At 39.9% G+C, this 22,409-nt stretch overlaps 1 protein-coding gene across 1 annotated transcript in view; it reads right to left on the bottom strand.

Moving 5' to 3' along the window:
* The window catches only part of atg5 (ATG5 autophagy related 5 homolog (S. cerevisiae)), a 79,330-nt gene that overhangs the window by 9,991 nt on the left and 46,930 nt on the right, over positions 1-22,409 (bottom strand). The gene's annotated exons all lie outside the window — the stretch shown is intronic.

The raw sequence follows: 22,409 nt of genomic DNA, 5'->3' as shown, positions 1-22,409 counted from the left end.
GATGGATTAATGGATAATAGATATACAAATGGATGGATGGATGGATGGATAATAGACAAACAGATGGATGGATGGATAATGATGGACAGATCGATGGATGGATAACAGACAGATGATGGATGGATGGATGGATAATAGACGGACGGACGGATGGATAGATGACAGAAAGATGGATGCAGAAAAATCGATTGATTGATATGCGTGCATGTGTGTGTGTGCTTGTGTGTGCGTGTGTGAAAGCTGATCTACACAGTGGCTGGTCAAGAGAAAGGGGGAAGGGGTTGTTAAGGATGGACAGCAGCAGCTTTCACTTCTACGTTACACAGTATATATGTGTGTGTGTGTGTGTGCGTGTGCCCGAGTATGTGTGAGCGTGCGTGTGTGTGGCAAAAGAGCACCTATAAAAAGGCTAGAATTACCCAATGCAGGGTATAGGTCTTGAAAGAGGAGAAAAAATAACAATAGATGACACAAACACACACATGCATAAACACACACACGCGCACACTCTGCGATGCACTTTGACCCCTTCAGCTGCCACCCTGCTTGCTTTGGGCTTCATGCCGCACGACAGGTGAACTCGCTGATGACCGGCCGCTTGGGATAGCTCAAACGCCTTGAATTTCACACACACACAAATACACACGCACGCACACCAGCAACAAAGAGGCTTGAAAGCATTCATGTGTACAACATGGCGGCACTAGGTCAGGGTCGGGTCGATGCCCGGGCACGCGCTCTTAACAAAAACACACTTACATGCATATACAGTGTTTATATATATGCACAAACACACACACTCACACACACTCCCTGAATTCCTCTATGTGTGAGAGGTGTCATTAAAAAGCTGTCACCTCTTTTGTCACTCTCACTCTAAACTCAACTCCAGCATCTATTTACATCTATCCATCTATCCATCTATCCATCTATCTATCTATCTATCTATCTATCTATCTATCTATCTATCTATCTATCTATCTATCTATCTATCTATCTATCTATCTATCTATCTATCTGTCTGTCTGTCTATCTAATTTATGATGTGGGTAGCTAGCTAGCCACATGATAACCAACTAGCTAGCTACTGTATCTAGCTATCAAGCAAACTAGCCTCTCTTGCATTGAGGTGGTAGCATGTTAATCCATCAAATAGGCATCTTGATGCTAAGCTACTTTAGCATGTTGCTCTCTCTGTCTCTCTCTCTCTCTCTCTCTCTCTCTCTTTCTTTCGCTAATTATTTTGGTCTCTCTCTCTCTCTCTCTCTCTCTCTCTCTTTCTATCGCTAACTATTTTTCTAGTTACATAGCTAGCAACGTATGAGACCTACTAGTTTTATGCTGGCATTCCATTCATTTCTAAAATGTCATTTTTTTTCTGAACTCCTGAACAAGCCAACTATGTGATCACTCTGGCAAATCTCTTTCAGTAAACAAATTGTTTGATTGGCTCATTACGGTCACATGATCATAACACGCTGTGTACACAGTACACTGTGGCCTGTGGGATTTTTAAAAAGAAAATGGCGTGATGGCACACAAACTCTCTCAAACAGCAATTCACCGCTAACCCGCAAGAGACCTCGACTTGGTTGGGACTCGGGCCGCTTTCCACCATTTGAAGATACTCAAACGATTGTGTATTTATTTTATTTTTTTTAAAGAGCAACTCCTACTAAATGAGAGTGGGAATGGTTTGCTCCTTTTGTAGATAAACAGCAGAGCAATAAAGATGAGTGAAACAGAAAGACAAACACGGCGAGTTTAAATACGGAGCCAGACTTTGTGTCTCCGCTGTTATTTCTACTGTGTGTGTGTGTGTGTGTTCTTTACCTGCACTAGTTGGTGGGTGGGTTGCGTTCCCACTCAATCTGTGTGTTCTCTGTGTCAATTAGAATCAATTTGGCCCATCAGCTGTTTGCCTCCCCACACACACACACACAACCCACACACATTGACCAAAGGGAGTCAACAGCAGTGAAAGAACAACAAGACGAGGTGCCAGACACAGACTCGCGGGGACGATGGCTAACGGTCTGTGTGTGTGTGTGTGTGTGTGTGTGTGGGTGTGTGTGTCACATGACCAGCAGCCATTAGAAAGATCATCCCAAAGCCAATCACATTCAAAGTATCCATAGGGTCGTGCGCGTGGATTCTCGTGTGCGCGTGACCTGCTGACATATTTTATGAAGGTGTAGCAGGACACGAGCCCTTGGCCTTCATGCTTTCTGTTTCACAAACCGTGCGCGTGAGTGCGCGTGTGTGTGTGCAAACACAGCTCACCTTGTTCCAACACCATAAAGTGTGTGTGCTTTGTCAGTGATTGACTGCTTGTGTCTCAACTGAGTTATTAACAGTTTGCGTGACAACATCATTTCGCATCATTTTCATGAGGTTGGAACTCATCACTCTTGTTTCTGATCACATGAGCAACTAAATATTAACCAGCAAACAGTTTGCCTTTTTGTGTGTTGACATGAGTCACTTTCGTGTGTGTGTTGCCTTTATCGCTTTCTCGTGGACTTTGGTGACACACTTCCTGTGGCCCTAAGGTGTGCGTGTGCATTTGTTGTGTGTGTGCGCACGCGTGTATGTTTGTGTGATCCTCTGTAATTTGTCTGGACTGTGCACCGAGCCCGTAATTACCCTCCTGGTATGAACACACACTCACTCAGACCCTTTAACCTGCAGCATTGCTTAACACTCAGTGATAAGAACATAACAACACACACACACACACACACACACACACCTACACCTACACGTATGCACACGCCAACTTCATAAATGACTGTGGAAAAGATAGTTTGTCAAAGAGTGCTGGAATCCATCCAACAAAACGGCTTCAAACCACAATAGCCAACTTGCTGATTAAATTCAGGCATGGGACCTTGAGACTTTTTTGTGCATCCTCTTATGGTGGACAAGTCCACCAAATTTCATATTGATCCTTAAAACTGATCTCAGGGGCTGTTTTGTTTTTTGTTTTAAATTGTCAAAGCGCACTATAAGGGGATTTGCCAAAAGTTGCTTTGTTAAATCAAAATGGCTGACTTAGTTGTCAGTTTTAGGTATGGGTCCTTGAGACTTTTTTGTGTATCCTCTGATGATGAACAAGTCCACCAAATTTTATGTTGATCGGTGAAGCTGGTTTCAGGGGCTGCTTTTTTAAAATTGAAATAACTGTCCAACTACTGAGGGGATTCGCCAAAAAGTTGCTTTGTTAAACCAAAATGGTTTTATTTTACAGTTATAGGCAAGGGTCTTTGAGACTTTTTTGTGCAGCCTCTGATGATGGACAAGTCCACCAAATTTCATGTTGATCGGTAAAACTGGTCTCAGGGGCTGTTTTGTTTTTTGTTTTTAACTGTCAAAGCGCACTACTAAAAGTTGCTTTGTTAAACCAAAATGGCTGACTTATTTTATAGTTTTATGCATGGGTTCTTGAGGCTTTTTTGTGCATCCTGTTATGGTGGACAAGTCCACCAAATTTCATGTTGATCGGTAAAACTGGTTTCAGGGGCTGCATTATTTTATTTTATTTTTTACTGTCAAAGTGCACTATAAGGGGATTTGCCAAAAGTTGCTTTGTTACACCAAAATGGCTGACTTATTTTACAGTTTTAGGCAAGGGTCCTTGAGACTTTTTTGTGCAGCCTCTGATGATAGACAAGTCCACCAAATTTCATGTTGATTGGTAAAACTGGTTTCAGGGGGCTGCTTTTCTTTTCTTTTTCTTTTTTATAACTGTCCAAGGGGCACTACTAAGGGGATTCGCCAAAAAGTTGCTTTGTTAAACCAAAATGGCTGACTTATTTTACAGTTTTTTTTAGACTTTTTTGTGCAGCCTCTTATGATGGACAAGTCAAGAAAAACTGGTGAGGTATGTTGAGGTTTCCAAAAAGAAAATTTATTTGAACCCCTGGTTGGTTGATTCCCATCCATGTTCTTACATACTAATATAGTTGTATTTTTCATATGTCATGCAATAAATCCATGCCCCAGCTTGTTAAGAGGAAAGCGGTGCTAATGCTAACGCTGCGAGCCGTCACCTGAGGCGTCGTGTTTCCCGCTAAGTGATTTGTTCGAGTGTGAACCCTGGCTGCTATCTGAGCCCATCGTAGGTTAGAGTTCAGATAAGAGCTGCCTGCCGCTGTGGAAATGTAGGGACGGGGTGGGGGGTGGACGTCGTGTGGGGGGGGGGGGGGGGCTCTATGGTGCTGATGACAAGACAGGAGGAAGAGGAAGCGAGAGGGGAAGTAGTTTGTGTGCGCTAGCTACCGCTGTTGACGGAAGTGTTTGATAAGCTCAAATGTGGTTAAGCATTGACTTCAACGCCGGATCGGGGGGGGGTTCCATGTGCGGACTGTGTGTGTGTATTGGGGAATGGGGGTGGATTTGAAATGAACTCAAATAAACAAAGATAGATCCATGCAAGAGAGAATATCAATATATTATCACATTGTTATGAAGTTTGATATGGATATGATGGCTGGCCAACGTCCAAATATTTGAACTTAAACTTTAACTGGGAGTTGCAATACAGAGCTTGAAGCCTCGTTTTTTTGTCAAATTGTTCACTTACTATCAAACTTTACACACATTTCATATATTCAAAAAGCAAGAAGAGCAGTGGATAAAACAGAAATATTGCGCAGTGTACCGATGTAAGAGTACTGAGGCAGTCAATAATCTCTTTTTAATATCGTCAGCAAAAACGGGGCTTATCTTGAAATCCTTCCTGTTTTCTCTTCTTCTTTTAAACTCCATCGTTGTAAACACAATAAAGTGGAATTACACCTCAAAATAGTGGAGGGAGTAAATAGCAGGACTACGAACCTAATGGTAAACTACTAGTATCGACATTTTCATAACAGCATCAGACCATCGGGTCACCAAAACGGCTGCAGGGGTTATTGAAGGCCCTTCGCCCCTTCACCTTGACTCAGCTCAGCCTTGATTAACGAGCTCAGGAAGAAAAGCGCAACGATACAATGACGATGTTGCCACTGTTGCACAAAAGATTGCAAACATGGACGAGATGGAGGGTCAGCATGGACGACTGCTGTTTTTTTTTTTGTTAGCTCATCAATAGTTAGCTGGCTAGCTAGCATCATATGCATCCCGGGTTGGGATCAACAAAACATTTTTGGATATCGTTTTTGCAATTTGTCGGACTTGGAAGCTTGGATTTTTTATTTTTTTTTACTTTGATTGATTTATTTATTTTTAATTTTGAGAAGAATATTATTAACATTTTTTATTTTTATTTTTTGGTTGTTTTTATTGAACATTATTATTTCTATTTTTAATTCAATTCATTTATTTTTTATGCAGTTTTTCATTTTCATTCTTATATTGTTGCTTTTTAAAGTTTACTTTTATTTTATGATTTTTTTAAATTTTGAGATGAATATTTACATTTATTTTTACATATATATATAAATATATATATTTAATTTTGAGAAGAATTCTACACCAGAAAGACTTTGTTTGTGTCTTTGTGTCAAGAAGTCTGAGTATTCTGCGGCTATTTCAGATTTTTGTTAAACATTATTCTTTTTTTATTATTTAATTCATTTATTTTTATGTAGTTTTTCATTTTCTTTCTTATGTTGGATTTTTTTTTTAAAGTTGTATTTTATTTATTTTTAATTTTGAGAAGAATATTAACATTTACTTTTATTTATTTTTATTTTGAGAGGAATTCCTCACTTGAAAGACTTTGTGTCTTTGGGTCAATCGTCTTGAATGTCAGCTATTTCAGATTTTTGTTCAACATTGTTATTATTATCAGTAATATTTGTATTTAATTCATTTCGTTTTTTTATGCAGATTTTCATTCTCATGTTGGATTTTTTTAAAGTTGACTTTTATTTATTTATTTTTAATTTTGAGAAGAATTCCTCACCAGAAAGACTTTGTTTGTGTCTTTGTGTCAAGAGAACAGAGTATTCTGCGGGCGTCCCACATGAAACGCACCCAAACCCAACTCTTGCGTTAATGATCTTCACAGTGTGTGATGTCCCAGCCGCCCTCTTGTTCGAGCGCGTAAATAAAGGAACGTTGGGAAAGCCTCTTGTGCTCCGTTGCCCTTTCATTAGCGGCGCGTTACACCCGCCCAACAGCGCCAGGGAATGCTCCGACATGCTTGTAAAAATGACATCAGCCTCCTCGGAGACGCCATCGAACGGGTCGGACCGCCGGGCCGCTGTGAGGCGGAGGAACGAGCCTTTGAAGATTAACCTTTGGTATTGAAGTGAAATTAAGAAGACAAGTCGCAATTATTTGCAGTTGTTATTTTTGTTGACTGTTGACATTATTTTCATGCCTCGCTGGCACTGTTGTGACACTCCTGTAAAAACGACTTTGGAAAACAATGACCGAACCGGTAACATAGTGCAACATCAATCTGCCTTTTTTTTTTTTTTATCACTATATGAATAGTAAGTACAAAATAAACACCAGTCACTGGTTAAGAAACAGTAATCAGGAAAAAAATATAATATACACTTTAATGCAAATCTAAAATGAAGCCGAATAGTCGATTAAATAATTGATAGATTAATCGATTCTAAAAATATTCAATAGTGACAGCACTAAACTCAATTTAGACACTCTCTTAAGAGTGCCTCGTTGTCAGCTGTGAGTGTGCGAATGTTACGCGGAGAAAGACGAAAGTGCGAGGAATTGCACTCTAAAAACTGTTGGGTCAAAAATGGGTCTTTTTGACCCAACTGTTTTTAGAGTGTGGGCAAAAAAATATGACTTGACAGTTGACAGCCAGCATGTGCAGGCTTCGGGTTATAATGGTCACTTTAGAGCACCTCGTTGTCAGCCACGAGTGTGCAAAAGGACTGACAGGTATTTGTTTACCAAGACCATATCGGTCTATTGTTGTACTCTAAAACTGTTTTTATTAGTTGTTTTACACTAAAAGACCCATTTCTTGACTCAAAGTTGGGTTAAATTGACCCAAATAGAGGATCGGTCCATTTTTGACCCATAGTTGGGTTATTTTTGACCCAACAGTTTTTAGAGTGTGTGATTTAGATGGAAATCAGATCACATTTATTCAACAATGGAAGTCATTACATTTGGATTTGAAGATGGTGTTGCTGCGTGTGTTTCGCTTAAGATAATAAAGGAATGAGAAGATGAAGGAGGAGGAAGAGTGCACTCTAAAAACAGTTGTGTCAAAAATAACCCAACGGTGGTTCAAAAATGGACTGACCCTCTACTTGTGTCAATTTAATCCAACTTTGAGTCGAGAAATTGGTCTTTTGGTGTAAAACAACTTAAATCCTTTACTTGGGTCAAAAAATGGGGTCATTTTGTATAAAAACAAAAACAAAACAGAAAGTTGGGTCAAATGGACCCATAAAGAGGATCGGTCCATTTTTGATCCATAATTGGGTTACATTTAACCCAACAGTTTTTAGAGTGTAGCCCGCGGTCAGAGCTGACGTGAGGTCAGCAGTAATGAAGCAGTAATGGAAGTGTGTGTGTATATACATCAAAAGTGTGTGTGTGTGCTTGTACACGTGTAAAAGTGTACATTTGTGTGTGTCCGTTTGAGCTGCTTAGTTGCAACTTGCTCATTGAAAACTTAGCGTGCGTGTGTTTGGTCAAGGTGACCTGTGATTGGCCGGAGCATCTCAGGGGTAAGGTGAAGGGTCATCCAGAGGGGCAGCACATCAACACCTTGTCCACTCTGTGTATGAGCGTGCGCGCGTGCGCGTGTTCATGATTGATCCATCTAACCTGGTGGTACATCGGAAAGACCGGAGATGTGTGTGCGTGTGTCGGGTCGGGGGGGGGGTCTTAATGTGTGTGTTTGGGGCGGGGTCCAAGGACGATTGGTCTCCCATGACTACAGGCCGCACCGTGGACCCCGTCTACTTCCTGTAAATATTTACAGAGTGTCAGCCAATCCCAAGCGTGCTTTTCAGTGTGTGCGCACAAGTGTGTGTGTGCGTGTGTTTTTGTGGCTGCGTGTATGCGTGTAGTGAAAGTGCTCCGTCGGCTTGAATGGAGCCCAAATGAATAAAATGTGCAGAGGAAATGCTGTGCAGACTGCCTCTGCATGTTGCAAGCAGCTGTTTGTGTGCACGCATGTGTGTGTGTGGGGGTGTGTGTGCGCGCGCGCGTGTGTGTGTGATTCAGCTTGATCCTGAGCTGCATGTGTTCATCCTGTCTGTGTTTTCATCTGTTATCTCTTACAGTGTGTGTGTGTGTGTGTGTAAGAGAGAGCGAGTGCTTGTGCGTGTGCGCAATTGAAAGTCATGTGAGAGTATAATGCGAGAGTATATGTGAGAGAGAATGCGCGTGTATTTGTGATTGAGAGGAAGCATGAACGTGAGAGTGTGTGTGACTGCTCATGTGAACGAGCGAGTGTGTGTGCGTGTGTATTGTGAGTGGGGGGGGGGGGGGGCATTAATGTTGACCACTTGAGAGGAAACCACAGGCCAGACGGTGGATGTGTCACCAAGACGGTTGCCGTGGCGACGGGCCTCCAGCGTTGTGCACAGGACAGCAAATCAACAAAGTTAGGTTCTGTTTTTTTACTTCATTTACTCAAACACGTCGTGTGAATGTCTCCCAAGTTGGACAAAAATATTGGGACACCTATACGAAGGACTGTGCAATATTGCTACTGACACAATTCGTTAGCGTTAAATATTAGTTATCCTTTGACGTAAATGTTTTATATTTCTGATTGTTTTACTTTTTAGTTCATTTTAGATTTGACAAACATCGACACTGGAATGGAGTTTTATTTAATTTTTTTATATAGTAGTAACAAAAAAGACATTCTCTTCTATTCTACCCTGAAATTCACTCAAAATGTTGGCTTCAAACCAAAATGGCCGACTTCCTGTTCCATTTCAAGCAAAGATTCTGATTGACACACCCTCCCAATTTTGTGTTGATTAGTCCAAATGGTGTTGGGGCGGGGGGGGGGGGGGGGGGGTTAACTTTTTACAACTTTTCTTGGGGCACTACTGGGTTACAATTGGGGCCTCATGTTGGGGACCCTAATGCTCTAACAGTTGGGTCTAAATATAACCCAATATGGAGATTACTTGGGTCAATTTGACCGAAGATGTATTTTTGGGACATTTTGTATAAAACAACCCCAAAAATTGAAAGAAAGTTTGCCCAAATGACGTAGTAATGAAGTAGTAGATCAGTCCATTTTTTATTTATTTACCCAAATTGGGTTACTTTTGACCTAAATGTTTTTCGACTCTACACTCTAAAAACAGTTGGGTCAAAAGTAACCCAATTATGGATAATAATAAAAAAAGGACCGATCCACTTTATGGGTACATTTGATCCAACTTCTTGGGTTGTAAAATTTTGACCAATATTCATGATTTGCTTGACTCAAAGGAGAATTGGTCCATTTTTGACCCTTTTGTTTTTAGCGTGTCAGTTACAATTGGGGCCTCATGTTGGGCACCCTAATACTCCTGCAGTTGAGGCTGAATATAACCCAATATGGAGATTACTTGGGTCAATTTGACCAAAAATTTATTGTTTTGTGTAAAAACTTAACAAAAATTGGGCCATTTTTTAAATGAAAACAATCAGTGAGTTTTGGGCTATGATGAGACCCACAAAAATGTGATTCATGACAGCATGGTGGTATAGTGGTTCGCCAATTTGCGTCGCAATGTGCAGATCTGGGGTTGAATCCGTTAATTCAATTATAAAATGGATGGATGGGAATTATTAGCATCAATGTGATGGCATGTTAATACCTTAAATAGGCACCTTGATGCTAAGCTACGTTAGCATGTTGTTTTCTCTCTCTGTCTCTCTCTCTCTGTCTCTCTCTCTCTCTCTTTCTCTCTCTCTCCTTCAAGCTGTGTGGCTTCCACTTCCGTCGTGCCCACGAGCCCCCTCGACTGATCTTTACGCAAAACAGATCAGGATCTCCCCCCCACGCACACACACACATACACCTCATCAAAGTAGTGGAAGTGTGTGTGGGACGATGGATGTGATGGAAAGGTTTCGGGGGGGGGGGGGGCTCGGAAGTGTTTTAGTGTGCATGTGCCGGGGAGGGGGCGTGTGCACGATAACACACACACACACACACACACACACTCACAGCTGGGATTTATCAGTGTTTACTCTCTCCTGCCGGATTGTACTTAAACTTTACCTCCTCGTTGCCCACTCTCTCTGACCACGCACACACAGACACACATGCGAAACCACCCAGCCAGATTGAGTCTTGGCGCTAAGCTGTGAACGGACATGTGCGTGTGCGTGTGGCTTGGCAGGCCGCCAACGGAATCGGACAGAAGCCAACGTTCTTCCTGCTCTGCTCGACACGCGCCGCAGCACGCTGAGTTTGTGCGTGCGTGCGTGCGTGCGTGTGTCATTGCTACCATGTTAGCCACGCCACTCGTGAATGCTGGACATCTCCGATGGAGACCGTCCAATCAGGGCGGAGCTGGTGAATGATTGGAACGCAACACAAAACGTTTGATGACATCACTGACGTTTTTGTGCTTTTTAAAGAAATGGTACTTCTTGTTCTTTTCTTCAGGCAACAACCCTGTCATTTAAATCAGGTTTGGACCCAACCTAACCGGTCTGGTCTTGGATGAGTTTCAAAGATCTAAATTCGGACAGTACAATAGGCAAATGGGGTGAAAATCAGGTTTGGCCAACAATGAATGTCTCGTCCTCATTTAGGCCACATGTGAGCAGGTTGCTATCCAGGTGACAAGAAAATTGGGGCTTTCCGTATTCTATGGACAATTTAGACCCATGACTGCTCACGAATCAGTTTCAGTATACAAATAGACGAAGAACAATTCACATTTAAGGACAATTTATGGTGAGTTGGAGTTAAGCGAAAGAAGCAGGATAGACAGTGGATTGGTTAACAGTCAATGTCAGGACGCGTAAAGACAAACTCAAGAGGACTGGTTGCCATTTCATACAGCAAACTTTCTTCCTATTTTAATTTTAGGTTAAAATGGCTGCTCCAAATCAAAATGGCGGACTTTTTATTCACTTTCTGGCATGGGGGTCCTTGAGTTTTTTTCCCACGTTCTGTTAGAATAGACATGTCCACCCAGTTTCGTGTCCATCGGTCAAATTTGTGTTCATGGACAAGTTGACCCTAAAATGGCTTCTAAAAACAAAACAAAATGGCTGACTTCTTCTTTTAAGTTCTTGCATTGTTCTTGTTGATCTTGTTGTCGAATTTTTCACATTATGATGGGCCATGTCTGCTCATTTTCGTGGCGATCTGTAAAATTGATGTCCGAGGCAAAACATTTTTTTCTTAACATGCCTTTTCACCCCATTTCATAGTTTTAGCTTAAAAGAATCATCAAGCTCATGCTAAGTAGGCTATATCAACAATAATGCCAAATTGGTGTATTCTGCCATCCAGCCTCACGGTCAGCAGATTATTTACACTTGGGCGGTGAAGTGTGTGTGTGAGTCTATGTTTGTGTATTTGTATCCTCAATGGACACACAAGTGCTCACGAGTGTCCCACTTCATGTCGCGCTCGCGCACACACGCGCACACTTTCTTGTGTTGTTGTGTGTTATCTCTTCTTATGTCTTTTTTTTTTTTGTTGTTATCAAGCAGGTGTATAGCGAGGGTGTGTGTGAGGCCGCATTGGACTGTGTGTGTGCATATGCGCGACTATCTTCGAGGACTAAAAATAAGCGTCGGCCTTGGGGAAAAGAGCCACCACTAACCTTGTTGCGTAATTTACTACACGTACACACAGTTGTACAAAGAGCGGCGATAAAGGCGAGGAAGCAACAATGAAGCAATCTGAGGGTAAAAAGGTGAAAGAGTAGTAAATCCATTTCACTTTTCAAGGCTAGCAGGTCACTGGGTTACTGTTACCACACATGCGTGTGCGCGCGGGTTTTCTGTGTGTTTTTGTGTGCGTCCTCTGACACGCACACACGCGCATATTCAAAGGTCTGACAACTTTGCCGGTCTTTTGAGTTGGAGCGCGCACCCACCGCCAACTACAAGCAGGACCCCCCACTGTCTTTTGTCCCAACTATGTAATAGAGTGAGCACATGTTTAATTTGTATGTATTGTTATTAATGCATTTATTAATCTGGTTTGTAGCTGACAGCTTGTGGTTGTGGGGATTTAGGGGGGTCTGATTATGTTTCTATTGATTTTTTTTCTTGCGAGTGTGTTTTGTCTGGAGCGCACGGCTTGATGCCAACGACATGTTTGGAACGAGACATGATGCTTCGTTGTTGTTAGTGTGCCATACGTGTCATAATTACACATTTTCTTCACGTGTCATATTGCGTCTGAATCAGAGGTGGCAAAAGTACTTAAAAAAAATAGAAGACTGAATTGTATTTAAGTACAATGGTAAAAAAAAATTTTTTTTTACTATTCTTCTCAGCTGAGAAGAAGACAGCTAGTTAGCTAGCTAACATTACGAACTGCCAAATAAAATATTACAAAATTTGTAGAATGAAGATATTACCCAGCTATCTTTTCCATGGAATAGCTTAATGCCGATGAAATAGTTCATTTGTATTTTTGATTTATTTTACTTTTGTAGCTACAGCTAGTGAGCAAGCTGAGAAGACAGCACTGCCAAATAAAATATTTTTTTTTTAAAAATTGTAGAATGAAGATATTCCCCAGCTATCTTTTTCAGAGTATAGCTCAATGCTAATGAAATAGTTCATTTGTACTTTGTAGCTACAGCTAGCTAGCTAGCTAGCTGGGAAGAAAGACAGCTAACTAGCTAGCTAACATAATGAACTGACCAATAAAATATTACAAAATTTGTAGAATGAAGATATTCCCCAGCTATCTTTTTCATGGAATAGCTCAATGCTGATGAAATAGTTTATTTGTACTTTTTACTTTTGTAGCAACAGCTAGTGAGCTAGCTGAGAAGAAGACAGCTAGCTAGATAGCTAGTTGGACGGACTACTTAACTACAGAGAGTGGGTACTTTTACTACACTAGCATATCAGTGCATATTAAAATGACTATTATTGTGATTATTATTATGAATAAAATATATTTTTAAGTGTGAACAACCGTACAATCGATGTGTTTGTTCTCAGCCTGATTAAGAAGAAGAATAAACACACGTAAAAAGTGACATTTTCAAATCAAAGTTGAGGTCCGGGTCCTCGAGGCAACTGTCGTGCTCAGCGTTTTCTTTTCTTATTTTCCCCCCTGCTAAGTGGCGCCAAGGGGCAACTTGCCCCACAGGTCGCTGGGTCACAGTGGAGCTGGACCTGTCAGGTTAAGACCAGGGTGAGGACCCTTGCTTGAACCACAGAAGAAGCCACGGACCAGGAACTGATTCAGTGTAGTGGCGTAATGGTTCTTTCGGAGGTTTATCTACAGTTGTTGTCCTGTCCCTAATCATTTTTCCAAGTGAATCGCTTTGCACCAGCTTCAGAGACATCCAATAATCAGGTTTGGTTGATTTTGAAAATGATTCTTAACACACCGCACACGTCAGGAGTCAGATAATCGGGCCGGCGTTCTTGAAATGACGTCTTCATTGTTTTTAAATTTGAAGGAGTCAACGTGAGCTTGATTGTCCGTTTGGTCCAACCCCCCCCCCCCCCAAAAAAAAACAATAACAGCAACATTTAACCCAATTTGGGTCATTTGTTGGGGTCACCAAACAAGGAGAGGCCAGTGTTGCTAATCCTGGCGCCAAGTGGGCGGGCGGGGGTCTACTGGTGGGAGACGGCGTTGAAGGTGGGGGGGGTTAAAAGTACTGGTCAGTTCCTGGGTGGGTGAAGGAGCATCCAGGCCCCCCCTGGAGGGCGCGCACACTGTCCGGGGAGGGTGGGCAGAGGGGGGGATCGGTCGCGTTGGCCGTGGGGTCAGCGCTGATGGATGAGACCCGGGCCCATTGTGGCAGGTGCCCGGCAGCCCCGACCCCATCCAAGCTTAATCAGCACGCCGCCCGGACAACGGGCCCCATTTAACCTCCTAATGACCACTCACTCAATCGGCGCACACACACAGGAAGAGCACTTAATGCGGCGGAACACAAGCAACGTAAATAAAGTGACAAAGACGAATAATCATGAAAGATAAATCAGAATATGAAATATATCAAGAAACAAATGCTGCACCTTGATCTCGTCATCTATTCAATTATAAAATATGCCTTTTGTAGAAATGTGCATTATATATTTATGTTTTTAATATTTTTACACACACACACACCCACACGCACTCGCACACACACGCACGCACACACTTTACACGTCTGTCAGTTGAGCTGACACAAGCTCCTCTTGGTGACCCAATTTTTGCCCGGCCATCTTCCTTGTCAATGTGTGTGTGTGTGTGTGTGTTTGTTTCAGCAGGTAAATAACGTACGCAAAAACAACACAACTTTATGTTTGTCCGTAATTTACGGAAGAGGATTAGGGACAGTGAAGAGGAGAAAAAAAAAGGTTGGCAGGATTCTGACTTAATAGTGAGAATTCTCACTTTATTCTCAAGACTTAATTCTGACTTTAATCTCAGAATTCTGATTTAAAAGTGAGAATAATAGTAGCACTAATAAAGTCAGAATTCTGAGATTAAAGTCAGAGTTAATTCTCACTTTATTCTCAGAATTCTGACTTTAAAGTCAGAATTCTGAGAATAAAGTGAGAATCCTGCCAAACTTTTTTTTTTCACCCTAATCCTTTTCCGTAGTAATTCCTGCCAAAACAACTTATTTTAAATGTTTTATAGCCACATACAAATAATAAAATGCACAAAATCATGCGTGTGTATGTGTTACAATTTTTTTTAATTAAATTAAAAATTAAAAAAAATTAATGTTTACACTCCACAATTACAAAATCGGCATAAACAAAAATAAAAGATTATTAATACTAATTTTGAGTCGTTTAAATGTATATATGTGCACCTTTTTTATTTTAAAATGACTAATTTAACAAATCTTGTTTGGTCCAATAGGAACTCGCATAATAATGGTGTTTCAAAGAAATGTATTTGTCTTAATATTGTTTTATTTTTTTTACATGTTTAAACAAAAACAAATGATTGCCCTAATCGTGATTTTAATTATTAGCAAATGAATCATGATTAATATGTTGTTCATAATCCAGCAGCCTATAGCAGACACATAAAAAATGGTGTCTATCTTGTTGGTTATGTAACCGAACATGCTTGTGTTTGTGCCTCAGGGTTGACTTGAGATGCAGGGCGTCAACAATGCGTTAAATGTCATTCCTTGTGATTTGCATACGTGCGTGTGTGTGCGTGTGTGGATTGTGTTAGTGAAAGTACAAAATGTTAAATGAACACTTAATATGAAGGCGTGGACGTGTTTGGAGTGTGGCAACTCGCTAATTTGCATATTGTGTGTGTTGCTTTTTTTGGCCATCACACTCACGTTGTCAATCACACAATCCCGCACATGCACGCAAATGAAAATACAGTGGCACCTTGGCGGATTATTTTTATTTATTTTTAAACTTTGTGTTGCAAACCAAACGTTTAGTTACAAGTAGTGTTCATTTTATCTGCCATTTTTAAATTTAGTCTCAGTTTTAGTCCAGTTTCAATCACGCTTGTTAGTTTTTATCAGAGTTAGTCAACCTCATCCCGTTTTTAAATTTGTCAATTTTTAGTCCAAGAAAACATCATTTTATTTGTCGAGTTTTAGTCAACGTTTTAGTCTCGTTTTAGTCAGGACAATCATTTAAAACCCCTGTATTAATTATTATGTATTATAGTATGCATTAACAAGATTATGTTGAACATTTCAGATCTAAAACTATTTCACATAAAAATGTATCTCATTTTTTTAAATGAAAAACAACTTGACACATTTACAGTGGCTACTATGGCTCCATGCTATGAGCAAGTAAGTTAGCTAGCATTAGGTAGCGGTCGGTTTAACAATAATGTTGGAATGTTACAGCCGCTGGATTAATGTTACGTTATTATAACTATATATATATATACATATTATTATTTTTTTTTAAACCTTTCACCGTGAAACCACCTCCTGTCTGTCCCATGTGTTTGTGCATGTTGCACTCGCTAACTAGCTAGTTGCAGATTTGAAAGTGGGTGTGTCACATGACAGATTAGCAGAGACAAGATTCTACAAAATCACATCATTTTCGTCTCGTTTTTTTGTTCATAAACTAAAATGTCAATAGATTTTGGTCCACTTTTTATTTAGTGAAGTACATTTTCGTCTCGTCTTTATTAGTCGACGAAAATACATACTGATTTAGTCCTAGTTATTGTTTATTAATGAAAGTTTTAGTTTTGTCTACTCTAATTGAGTGTGTTGGCAAAATTATTTTTCTTTAGTTTTTGTTGACAAAATTAACACAAGCAAACAGATACAGATTCAGATACGCAGCTAATCAAGTGAAGTGAAAAAAATAGAGCAAAGCTAAGGTAGTGTAATGCTCTCGCATGTGGGCAAGGAGAGCCACAGTCATCAACGCACTTTCATCCGTTTATGAAACGGGAACAGTCAAACACACAAATACAAAATGAAAACATGGGAAGCATGGGACGACGCTCACACTGAAATGTCCGACTGTCACTCACGCAGCCACGCCCCTTAAAGGCCATTTACCATTACGCCATTTGTGGAGTATAGGGACTCGGTGCCAGCCTATGAAAAATTACGAATTCACGCCATTTTAAGTACACTGAAAAAAATAAAGAATGTGTGTGTGTGTGCTTGTCGAAGTGTGTGTATGTGTGCAGTGAGTCACTACAGGTTATTTACTGGAACATGTTTACATGCTTGTGGTGTGTGTGTGCGTGTGTGGGAAGTGTCTGTTTTGTCTGTGCTCAAGTGTGGAGTGAAGAGCGTTGGCATGTCTTGATCTCTACGTGGGTATGCGCATGTGACGCAGCGGTGACGTGAATGCCAGGCGATGACAGCAGTCGTGCAACCGATCCAGTTTTGAGTGACGATAGCCTAAAATTTTATTTTTTCTTAAGGAATATGAGCTTAAAGACTTTGCAAGTCTGGCCTGGTCCACTTCAGTCACATTTATGTTTTTTTTTACAGTATAAAGCCAATTCGGAGTTAACAGTTTCATGAGTTCAGTGTAGTACCAGGTTGTGCCACAACATGCTAGCTCCGCAGTGCAATTAACCGCAAGAAGGAGAGGAACTACTCGCCAATAGTCTGCTCCATTTGTAAAAGTTGCAGTTGTTTGATCTTTGCTCACCGGTATACAATTATTGACAAGTTTATTAGCATGCGTGCTAGCTAATGACTAGCATCAGTGTGTTTACATGCATACTCATTCATAAACACGTTTGCTAGCTAACCACTGACATGCACTGAGCATGTTAACGTAACATGGTGGCGCTCATTAGCTTGCTTGGTGGCTAATTGCTAAAATGCCATGTTTGTTATTATTAGCATGTTCAACAGCTAATCGCTAACATCAGCGTGTTTACAAGCATACTTGTTAAGAGATTCATTAACATGTTTGCCAGCTAACCGCTAACGTGCATTGAGCATGTTAACGTAACATGGTGACGCTCATTAGCTTACTTGGTGGCTAATGCCATGTTTATTAGCATGTTCAACAGCTAATGGCTAACATCAGCCTGTTTTAGGGCTGAGTTAAAAAATATATATCAAATAATCGATATTGAATCGATTTTCCTTTTCGAGCCTGATATCGATTCATAAAATCATGAATCATTTATTTTAATATTTATTTTTCCCATAAATTCATAAGAAAATTGAATTTTAAAGGCTGAGTTTTTTGTATTTAACTGTTTTCTTGACATTTACTGTTTACATGAATCTTTTACATTTATATTTACAATTATTGAATTAGAATTATGAACATATTTTTATTTATATGTATTGAATTTCCTCCTTGCTGGTGCAAATTGTCACTGCAATGTGAAAAACGCTTATCTCAATTCTTTCCCCATGTTTTAAGTTTTTATGTTTTGGGGATGAAACTGAACGCATAAACATAAAAATCTAAAAAATGAAAAAAATTAAATTGACATAAGTGTTTTTCGCATAGCAGCGATGGAATGTTTGTGTAACACTTAAGTGATTATAACACTAAATGATTTAACCAGTTACTTCCTCCACAAAATTTAATTTAGAATAGAATGTTAATTATTCGATATCGGATTGAAGTGAAGTGAATCAAATCAAATTGGAAAAATGGATACCCAGCCCTAGCGTGTTTACAAGCATACTTGTTAAGCGAATCATGAACATGTTTGCCAGCTAACCACTAACGTGCATGTTAGCATGTTAACGTAACAGGGTGACGCTCATTACATTTGCTTGGTGGCTAATAGCTAACATGCCGCGTTCATTAGCACGTTCAACTGTGTACTTTTGTTTGTTAGCATGTTTTTCAGCTAACGGCTAACATGTTTATTAGTATGTTCACTCTACATGGATGACGTTTGTTAGCGCGATGTGGACAAATCACCTGACTTGACCCTCACACAGGAAGTGTTTGTGTGCTATGTTGCGTTTTAATGAAGTGCGTGTGTTTGTGCGGTTGCGTGCTGAGGACGCCGATTAGCTTGAGACCTAATTGGGGAGTAAAATCAGTGAGGTGGTGGGGGCGGGGGAGCGGGGGCTGTTTGTGTCTGCTGCGAGTCTTGCTCAAGTTTACTCGGAGTTTTTGCCATCTGTTGACTGTGCCCGACGCGTGTACGTGTATGTGTGTCTATGTGAGTGTATCTGCTCCCAGCAGGGGTGGATTGGCCAGATTAGGAAGGGGGGAGGAAGGGGGTGGGGGGGCTTCCTAAAAATCCCCCCTTCCTCCCTCCTCAATCTACCCAACGCCATTGGTTTTCGGGAAGTCCTAACCCGGGCGCTTGCCACGAGGCTGAGAGAGGTGGGAGTGGAGGGTGGGGCGGGGGATCATGGTCGCTCTAACCTGCTTAATTCTCTCTAATGGCTTCCCCATTCAGGGATTAACTCCTTGTATCCACACACTCGGAGGGTCCGGCGTGCACCAAGTGAAGTTGCCCCTCACTCACTCACAAAGGAAGGTGGACAATGGCTGATCCTTCGCAGTGATTTGGCGAGGCATCAAATGGCCTGTGGGCTGCAATTAACATGTTTGGGACTCTGCAGATCACCTGGGGGGGGGGGGGGTAGGATGGGGGGGGGGGGGGACTAGAGGACAAAAGTTGCGCTATGGTTTCCTTTTACAAGGCTTTCGCTATCTTTCACTCTCTTGCCACGTTTTTTTTTTTTATATTGAAATTCCTGTAATTTATTTGTTATTTTTTTGCAAGTTCTGGTTTATTTTATTTTAGATTTTAATTTTAGTTATATTTCCTTCTTTTTTTTTGTTTAATGTATTTGGTTGCAATTTAATTTTACAGTATAAAACTGGTTTCTGGGTTGTATTTTATTTATTTAGTTTTATTTTTCTGAAGTTAAAATTGTTTTGTATAATTTATTTCCTTAGTTTATTTCCATTAATTGATTTGTATTTTTGTCAAAATCTTGTTTATTTTACTTTTTCTTTCTTTCATTCGTTTTTGTTTTTATCTTATTTATTGCAGTGTGAGATCTGACACTGCATATGACATCGACCCCCCCCCCCCCCCCCAAAAAAAGAGGACCAAATCTTGATGACACATCAAAATGTGATAAGTAAGCATCAATGTCTGATGTGGAAGTTGAGAAGTTCCCACATTTTTGTATGTATGAATGTACCCCACTTCTCTCACCAACTGAAATATGCGGTAAAAACACATTTTTATGATTAAAACAGATAACACTTTCTTCCAATTAAAATGTGTGTGCGTTAAGCAAACATTGCATGCAGGCCGTCTTTGTGTGTTGTCATCCTGCAGGCATGCGTCTTGAACAAAAAGAAACTTTTTTTTGTGATTGTTTGTGTGCCCCCCAGCTACCTGAAACAGCTCCCTAATGCCCCACCCCCGCCCCCCCCCAGCCCCAACACGAACTAATCAACAGGCCAATTGAATTATTATGGCTATTTCTATTGTGCTCAATGCACTTGTCATCAGTCCTTTGCTGACTTATTATTTACGATAATGGAGGGATAGCGTTTATTAGCATGTGGCAGCTAAAGGCTTATTTGTTTATTGGAATGTCAAAGCTAAGTAGCCAAGGCGAAATGCTCATTAGCATGATCAGTGGCTAACAGCTAACATGGAGTTTATGCGGCTCGTGTTCTTCCGGCTGGCCGACAGCTGTGGACACATCTGCAAGTGTGTGTGTGTGTGTGTGTGTGTGTGTGTGGGGGTGTGTGTGTGTGTGTGTGTGTGTTGGGGCAGGAAGTAGTAGGCAGCCATTGATGTGGTCAGACCCTCTGTCACCAGCCAAGGAGGAAAGAGAGGAAGAGGAGGTTGAATGTGTCTTCTTCTTCTTGAAAATTGTTTTCCTCTCCACATGGCCGCTGTTCATCACACACACACACATGCTCGTTAATTATGGGAATAATTTGTGTTTGATCTCAATTCCTTTCCATTTCTGTCCATATAGTTTTTATTGGTTTGGAATAACTTAATATTATTACATTATTTAAAATGTTTGAAATCTCTGCAGGTTTTTTTTTTAATGTAATTCCATTTGTCACAACTTGTTTTTTTTATGTGATGCCATTTACCTTGAAAGCACTTTAAGGAGTTTCACATTTGTGGTTAATCTATTGGCAAATATTTATTTAATAGTTAAATTTTATTAGTCTCTACTTTTTTTATTTTCAAGTTCTTTTTTTGTTTTTATTTAATTGGATTTAATTAATACATACTTTCTATTCATGTTTGCATTTATTTATTCATGACATTTTCATTTTATATTTACTGTATTTTTTATTTTGCTTTGTTGTATTAGTCTTTATTTTTACTTTTTTGCACGAGTCTGTCCTTTCTATTTTTTGGGGCAAGTTCTGGTTTCCATTTCCGTTTTCATTTTGCATGCAGATTTTCCATGTGCATGGCGTGTTCATGTGTCATCTGCTTTTTAGGGTGAACATGCACTATGTGTGTGTGTTGTGCAGCGGGGGGGGGGGGGGGATGACGTTAAAAAAAATGTGCATAAAAGCTTAATATATGAGTGGATTTTAAAAACTTTTGAAAGAGTACACAAAAAGAAAATGACACACCTATCGAATGAAAAAAACATGAACTACACAATAAAATACCCATCCATCCATTTTCCGAACCGCTTATCCTCACGAGGCTGTAAAATAAAATAGAACCATCAACAAATAAATGAAATGAAGTAAAATAAAACCAGTCAAACAGGCCGTAAAATAAAATAAAACCATCAACAAATAAATGAAATGAAGTAAAATAAAACCAGTCAAACAATAAAACAGGTTAACAATGAAATTTAACAAAATTAAGGAATACATCAAAGTAAAAAAAGGAGGAAGTTTAAGTCCTATTTTCCTCTTATCATTTTTCTTCTGATTGGCTGTAATGGCCTTGCAGTTTAAAAAAAAATTAAAATCAAAACTGAAATGAAACTTTTGGAAAGTAAAAAAGGAACACAAGGAACAATTAAACTGGAAATGTGTCATTTTTCTGGTCAGATGGGAGTGTACGTTGCATGTCCTCATTTGTGTAATTTTTCTTCTTGCCTCATCTCATTAACATGCACACGTCAAAGCATATTTGAGAATGTTATTACATAAAAGTGAGGAGAAAGTGCAGGAGACAAAGTGAACGACACAAGCAAGCACACAAATAAACACGTGACAAAGTAAGACGACGTGAAGCAAGAAAAGGCGCGATGAGGACCAGTGCTGCCCCCTACAGGCACGCTCTCATACTGTGTGTGTGTGTGCACGCGTGCGTGGAGACCGTGCGCGTGTTGTTTCCTGGGGAAGAGAGGGGCATCCTGTGACACCGCGTGTGACTCAACGCTTCCCCCCAACACATGCACGCGCACGCGCACGCGCACCATTTGGTTGTCCTTTTGAATGACTCCCAACACACATACAAAATACAATAAAATAAAAAAGAAAATCAAAGATTGCTCAAGAAACTAGTAAGGACAAATTAATGACATAAAATTAACACGATAATAAAATACAATAGATAAATAAATAAATATAAAAGAAACATAAAAAAGTTAATATGATCATGTGTAAAAAAAAAACCAATACAATAATCTACAATAAAATGCACATGAAATAAAATCTGAAACAAAAAATAAAGAGTGGACTAATACAAAATAAATCTAAAAAAGAACAAAATAAAATTAATAAAATCAGGACAAATTCAACTAAAGAATGTATTTTTTTTTAAACCCGGACTAATCTTCAATAAAGTAAATTAGACATATACATATGTATGAAATAAAAATAAAATAATAAACTTCAATACAAACAGAAATTTTAAAATAAATATAAATTTAATAATAATAATAATA

The sequence above is a fragment of the Leptonotus elevatus genome, chromosome 6, assembly GCF_054856555.1.
Source record: "Leptonotus elevatus isolate MCC_2025b chromosome 6, RoL_Lele_1.0, whole genome shotgun sequence".
Taxonomy (NCBI): domain Eukaryota; kingdom Metazoa; phylum Chordata; class Actinopteri; order Syngnathiformes; family Syngnathidae; genus Leptonotus; species Leptonotus elevatus.
The sequence above is the reverse complement of the archived record's forward strand: the minus strand, read 5'-3'. Positions and strand labels throughout refer to the sequence as shown.